Source organism: Nyctereutes procyonoides, unplaced genomic scaffold, assembly GCF_905146905.1.
Source record: "Nyctereutes procyonoides isolate TBG_1078 unplaced genomic scaffold, NYPRO_anot_genome, whole genome shotgun sequence".
In the NCBI taxonomy this organism is placed as follows: domain Eukaryota; kingdom Metazoa; phylum Chordata; class Mammalia; order Carnivora; family Canidae; genus Nyctereutes; species Nyctereutes procyonoides.
In genome coordinates this window covers 15,951,193-15,957,192 of record NW_026575024.1, presented here as the reverse complement: position 1 = coordinate 15,957,192, position 6,000 = coordinate 15,951,193, and the positions used below count along the sequence as shown (strand labels likewise).

Below are 6,000 nucleotides of genomic sequence, written 5' to 3'. Positions count from 1 at the left end.
CACTCATGCACATGCACTCTCTCTCTCTCTCTCTCAAATAAATAAATAAATAAAATATTTAAAAATAAATAAATAAATAAATAAATAAATAAATAAATAAATAAATCATGATGAGTTGTTATGTAGCCATAAATAAAATACAGTCACCAGCACTATCTGTATATAGTATGTGTTTAATAAATATTGGCTAATAAATAAGTTTGGTGCTTAATACATATTATAGAAGGATACATTATAAAAATTAATATTTGAAATACATGAATATAATATTATATAAATATATGTAAAAATATAAATTAAATACATAGAAGAGCATAACTGAGACTTTCCTAATCCACTAACAGTCCTTGGACAAGTTATCTATACAAGAATTCTTTCAACCTTGAGATTCTGTTTTGGGGATTCTCTGTTTGTGTTTCTAATACTTTCTAAATTGCTGTTTATACAATTCTGAGATTTTAGGTTTTTGTTTACCAAATCCATGATTCTCAAATTTTGTGACTTGGTGATTCTAACATATTATGATTTACTTAACAGTACATATCTTTGTTCAGCAACTGTTCTCTGTAGGCACAATGCCAGAAGCTAGGAGTTCAGTAGAGAAAAGATGACCCCTTGTCTTGCCCTCTTAGCTCACACAGGTAAACCCATGGGCATATGTGATACATAGTGAGTAGTCATGTGGGTACTGGGGGTGGGAGGTGGAAGTGGAGAAGGAGGCAACCTCCTTCAGAAGGGTGTGAGTAGACATGGCTTCCCAGAGGAGACAGGAAGGGAGAGGGAGGAGTCCAACCAGAGAAGAGGGCGCTAATGCACACTGAGGTCCAAGTGGAGGGAACAGCACGTGCAAAGGTCCAGGGGTTAGGAAGTGGGAAAGAGAGTGGATATCTGGTAAGATGAGGTCGCTGTGAGTTTGTGTAGAGTTGGTGAAGCAGTGCTGGAGAACAGAAGAGTAGCAAGAGTCTATGGCCAGGTGACAGAGGACCTAGTAAACCATGTCAAGGAGTTTGAACTTTATCCTGAGGGCAAAAGGGGAGCCAGTGGAGGGTTTTAAGGGGAAGAGTGGCATAGTGTACCTTCAGTTTGGAAAGTTACCTCAGCTGCTGCATGCAAGTTTGGAAACAGGAGAGACCAGAGAGAAGGCTGAAACAAGACCCCAGGTGAGAGAAGAAGAGGCCTAAGCAGATGGGAGATGGGCCAGAGAGAGCTGTTTTATCCGTGGTGTGGTGAAAGGATGGGGGTGTGTGGATTTTACTGGTAACCTGTGAGTCTGGGACTTCCGGACTTCATGATTCTCTGATTCTTGGATTCTGTGCTCAACACTCCATAATTCTTTGTCATAAAATGCCTGTTGATATCACTGTACACTTACAGTCCCTGACTTCACACTGCCCTGCATACCCCCCTTTTGAGCCTGTTTTCCCTGTTTGCAAAGTGGGGATCATCTACACCTTCCTTGCAGAGCAGCCAGGGGAGTGAGAGCTGGTGTGTGGTCAGCACACGCACGAAGCAGGCATTTGGTCCATGGTAGGCATGTTTGAGCTAAGTGCTTGATTTGCAGACATTGCCAGGAAAGAAGTACTTCTTGAGAGAATAAGAGAGATAAAAATGGAAGAACGGAGGTAAGGAAGAGGCCTATTTTCATCTGCTCCTAGTGACCTGGTTGTTCTGGCTTCTGGGCTTCTGGCTCAGCATATGGCTCCCAGATTTGGTTATTTGCTCCCAGGCACTGGCAGGTGGGCCAGTTGGCTGTGGGACTCCTCATGTCTGTAGCCTGCTGGCCCTCCCAGCCCCTCCTTCTGGTCCTAAACTCCCCACAAGGGCTGCAGACACCAGCTGGAGGTGGCCAAGTGGGATCTGGTGTTTCCTGGGCAGGTCTAAGCCAGGTCAAGTACCACTTAGCTTTCTTCCAACCCAGCCCATCCTGGAGGCCGTACTCTAGTATTCCGCTCTTAGGCAACTGTTCTGTTTACTCCAACTAGAGTAGGGTTTTGGAGACAGAAACCTCACTTGTGTCCTCAGAACAAGAACATGTGGTCTCTGGAACCAGACCCAAGGGTATGTGTGCTCCTGTGTTACAATGTGCATCTTGCCAGTGGTTCAACTTTAATTCAGTTGGATCCATAAATCATCAGGTGAACAACACAACTGTGGGCAAAGCCCACAGGGCTGGCAAGACCCGCGGAGACTCACTTCTTGCTTGGAGGAGGAAGAAATGGGAAACCACACAGTACTTAGTGAAGGGTTGAGCTAGAGTCCATAGCCAGAACTCCCAGTCCATTTCTCTGCACACAGTAGGAAGTCCACAAGCATCAGTGAAATTAAGTCGAATTAGGAGCTTAAGTGACACACATCCTATACATTTCCCAGCTAGCACCTGCCTTGACTCTTTCTAGAAAGCGCTAAAATACTGGAGAGAAAGGTGGCCTCTGGGGAGGGAAGCTGGATAGCTGAGGTCAGGGGTGGGGGGAAAACCTACTTTTCATTTTATGCCCTTTTGTACTGTTCAAATGTTTTATTTTCACCCAGTGCTGATAGATCAAAGTCAATCAATCAAACAAACAATCATAATTAAATAAACAATTAAGCGAGCCAGGCTCTTTTGTAACTCCATGGCTTTTTGTACATGCTGTTCCCTCTGGTTGAAATGCCCTCTCCTGGTCTGCTCCACCCAGAAAACTGCACAAGTTGCAAGACTGAGCTCGGATGCCCAGCATCAGGGGCCTGCGGCCAGCTCCCTGCGATGGCTATCTTTCTTTTGTCCATCACCTCTGCATGTCCTCATCTGCCCCCCTCTGTGCCCCGGGAAGCACCCCACATCTCCTGACTTCTCACTGGATCCCAGCAGAGGGAGGAGTCGGTGGTAGATTAAAAGGACAGGCCCCTGGGTGGCTCAGTCATGATCCCAGGGTCCTGGGATGGAGCCCCGCATCGGGGCTTCACCTCCTTCTTCACTAGGTCCTCTGCTTCTCCCTCTTCCTCTGCAGCTACCCCTGTATGTTCTCTCTCTCTGTCTGTCAAATAAATAAATAAAATCTTAAAAAAAAAAAAGGCAGGATGAGAAAGCAGTCGGGGTGTTAATGCCATCCATCTCCTTCCTGCTCTGCCTTCATCTTCACGGGTGCTACATTTCTCCAAGACCTCCACTCCTGTCTTGGCCTTGTTTCCACGGTTCCAGTTCTCCCTGGAGTCCTGTTTCCTTTCTTGCCCCTTCAAGCCTTGGGGTGATAACAGCTTCCTGCTGTTTCTAGTCCCTGGCCGCCTCCATATCCCTTAAAGCTTTCCTTAGCCCCACGCCTCTGTAAATACTTCCTTCAAAATTTGCTTCAGTTAAGCCAGTGATTCTCTACCTGGAATAATTTTGCCCCTCAGTTGGAACAGTTGGCAATGTCTGGAGGCATTTTTGGCTGTCGTTGCTAGGGTGGGAGTGCTACTCTTGGCATCTAGTGGGTGGAGACCAGGGATGCTGCTAAACATCCTCTGGCGCACAGGATGGCCCCTCCTCCAAGAGAGAATTGTTTGGGGATCCCTGGGTGGCGCAGCAGTTTAGCGCCTGCCTTTGGCCCAGGGCGCGATCCTGGAGACCCAGGATCGAGTCCCACGTCGACCCAGGATCGAGTCCCACGTCGACCCAGGATCGAGTCCCACGTCGACCCAGGATCGAGTCCCACGTCGACCCAGGATCGAGTCCCACGTCGGGCTCCCGGTGCATGGAAACTGCTTCTCCCTCTGCCTGTGTCTCTGCCTCTCTCCCTCTCTCTCTCTCTGTCTCTCTGTGACTATCGTAAATAAATTAAAAAAAAAATTAAAAAAAAAAGAGAGAGAATTGTTTGGCCCCAAATATTAATGGTGCCGAGTTGAGAAACCCTGATTTACACCTTTGAGTTGCCAACCTCTCCCAGTTTGGAGCTGGAAAGTTCAAGGCTGGGGGTTCTGGACACCTGCAGCCCTCTCTGCCCTGTGATCTATCTATTCTTTTACAGGCCTGCTGTTGGCTTGCTCTAAATGGCAGAGATTAAGAGACCCAGACTTTGTCCTCAAGCTACCCCCTGTACTGTGGGGAGAGAACCTGGGGAGCTGAGTCTGAGTCCCTCGCCAGACTTGAGTCCTTGAGGGTAGGGTCCTGTGTCATTCACCACATAGCCCCAGGGGTAGGAGACATTTGCTCTTTGAATCAAAGAATACTTCTATAATGTCTTAAAACAGGCTACAGCAGACAAGGGTCTAGACTCACTAAACAAGACCCAGGGAACCTGGGTGGGGTTTTTTCCCCTGTGACAGAAGTTTCAGGGAAACCACAGTTAGACAAATATGTACAGAATGAATGAGGAATGAATGGATGATAGTTCCAGAGATATGAGTGGGTGGGCAGGAGGGAAGGCAAGACAGCAAGAAGGTGTCTCATCTCTTAAATGGGTGTTGCAGCAAAAACAACTCCTAGGATTACTGTCAGAATCAAATTAAGGGAAAGCACTTAGTATGGTACTTAGTGATCAGTGAGCACAAAAGAAACAATATCTATCAGCTATCTGGAGGAAGTGATGGAGGAGAATCGCCAAGGGGGCGCTGGGGAGGAGCTCTGCCACTAAGAAGGGGGGCTCCTTTGCATCTCTGGGCATCTGTAAAATGGGCAAAATGTAGGCAAGATTAGTGCTTTGCAGAAACTATCATAGGGGATGCTTTAGCTCCACAACAGGTGATTCAAATACTATTTTCAAAATCAAATCTATAATTTAATAAAAGTAAAAGCCAGGTCTGTTAAGTAACATTAAGGTAGAACTGTCAGGTAGGTTTCAAGTGACCAATTCATCTTTTTTTTTTTTTTGCCTGAGACTTGGCCAGTTTTAGCAGTGAAAGTCGTGTGTCCTGAAAATCCCCAGTCTTGGGCAGACTGAGATGGCTGGTCACCCGAGCAGGTCAGATGATCAGTCTGACCTTGTGATTTTTTTTAAGATTTTATTATTTTTTCATGAGAAACAGAGAGAGGCAGGGACACAGGCAGAGGGAGAAGCAGGCTGCCCTCAAAGAGCCCTATGTGGGACTCGATCCCAGGACCCTGGGGTCATGACCTGAGCCAAAGGCAGATGCTCAATTACTGAGCCACCCAGGTGCCTCTGCCTATGTGATTTTTAAAAAAGATTTTATTTATTTATTCATGAGAGACACAGAGAGAGAGGCAGAGACAGAGGCAGAGGGAGAAGCAGGTGCCATGCAGGGAGCCAGATGTGGGACTCGATCCCAGGACCCTGGGATCACACCCTGGGCTGAAGGCAGATGCTCAACCACTGAGCCACCCAGACGTCCTGTGATTTTTAAAATAATAAGTAGCTAACATATATTGAACACTTATTCTGTGCCAGGTGCCTTTCTAATGACCTTATAAGTATTATCTTATTTAATCTTCATAATCCCAGTAAGATAAATATTCCTAGCATCCCTCTTTGTACAGTGGCACAGCGAGGTTCTGTCATTGGCCGAGGCTACCCAGCTCCTGAGTAATAGAGTCATGACTTGATTTCAGGTTGTCTGGGTCCAGAGTTACCCATATATAACCATGACCTCTATGACACATCTAAATACATTTTAAGGGACGCCTGGGTGGCTCAGTGGTTGAGCTCTGCCTTCAGCCCAGGGCGTGATCCCACGGTCCCGGGATCGAGTCCTGCATCGGGTTCCCTGCATGGAGCCTGCTTCTCCCTCTGCCTGTGTCTGCCTCTCTCTCTGTGTCTCTCATGAATAAATAAAATCTTTAGAAATAAATAAATAAATACATTTTAAAAGAATCTTTGAGATGCTAATGGTAATAGTAATAATGATGGTGATGGTGGTGGTGGTGGTGGAAATCTACTTTTTAAACGTTTTTCGAAATAGTCATAACGATAATACATTTTTTGAGCACTCACATATTCTTTCTGAAGTTTAACCTGGTGGAGGCCGCTTCTATTCTAACTTGGGCTGCTTATCTACAACTTGTGTAGACCTCAGAATAAAGGGCCACCT

At 46.2% G+C, this 6,000-nt stretch overlaps 1 protein-coding gene across 1 annotated transcript in view; it reads left to right on the top strand.

The window, feature by feature from the left end:
* The first annotated feature begins 1,084 nt into the window (after positions 1-1,084).
* The window catches only part of TTPAL (alpha tocopherol transfer protein like), a 38,474-nt gene continuing 33,558 nt past the window's right edge, over positions 1,085-6,000 (top strand). Inside the window, exon 1 of the mRNA XM_055300839.1 lies at positions 1,085-1,160. The gene's annotated coding sequence lies outside the window, so the exon portion shown is untranslated. The remainder of the gene's footprint in view (positions 1,161-6,000) is intronic.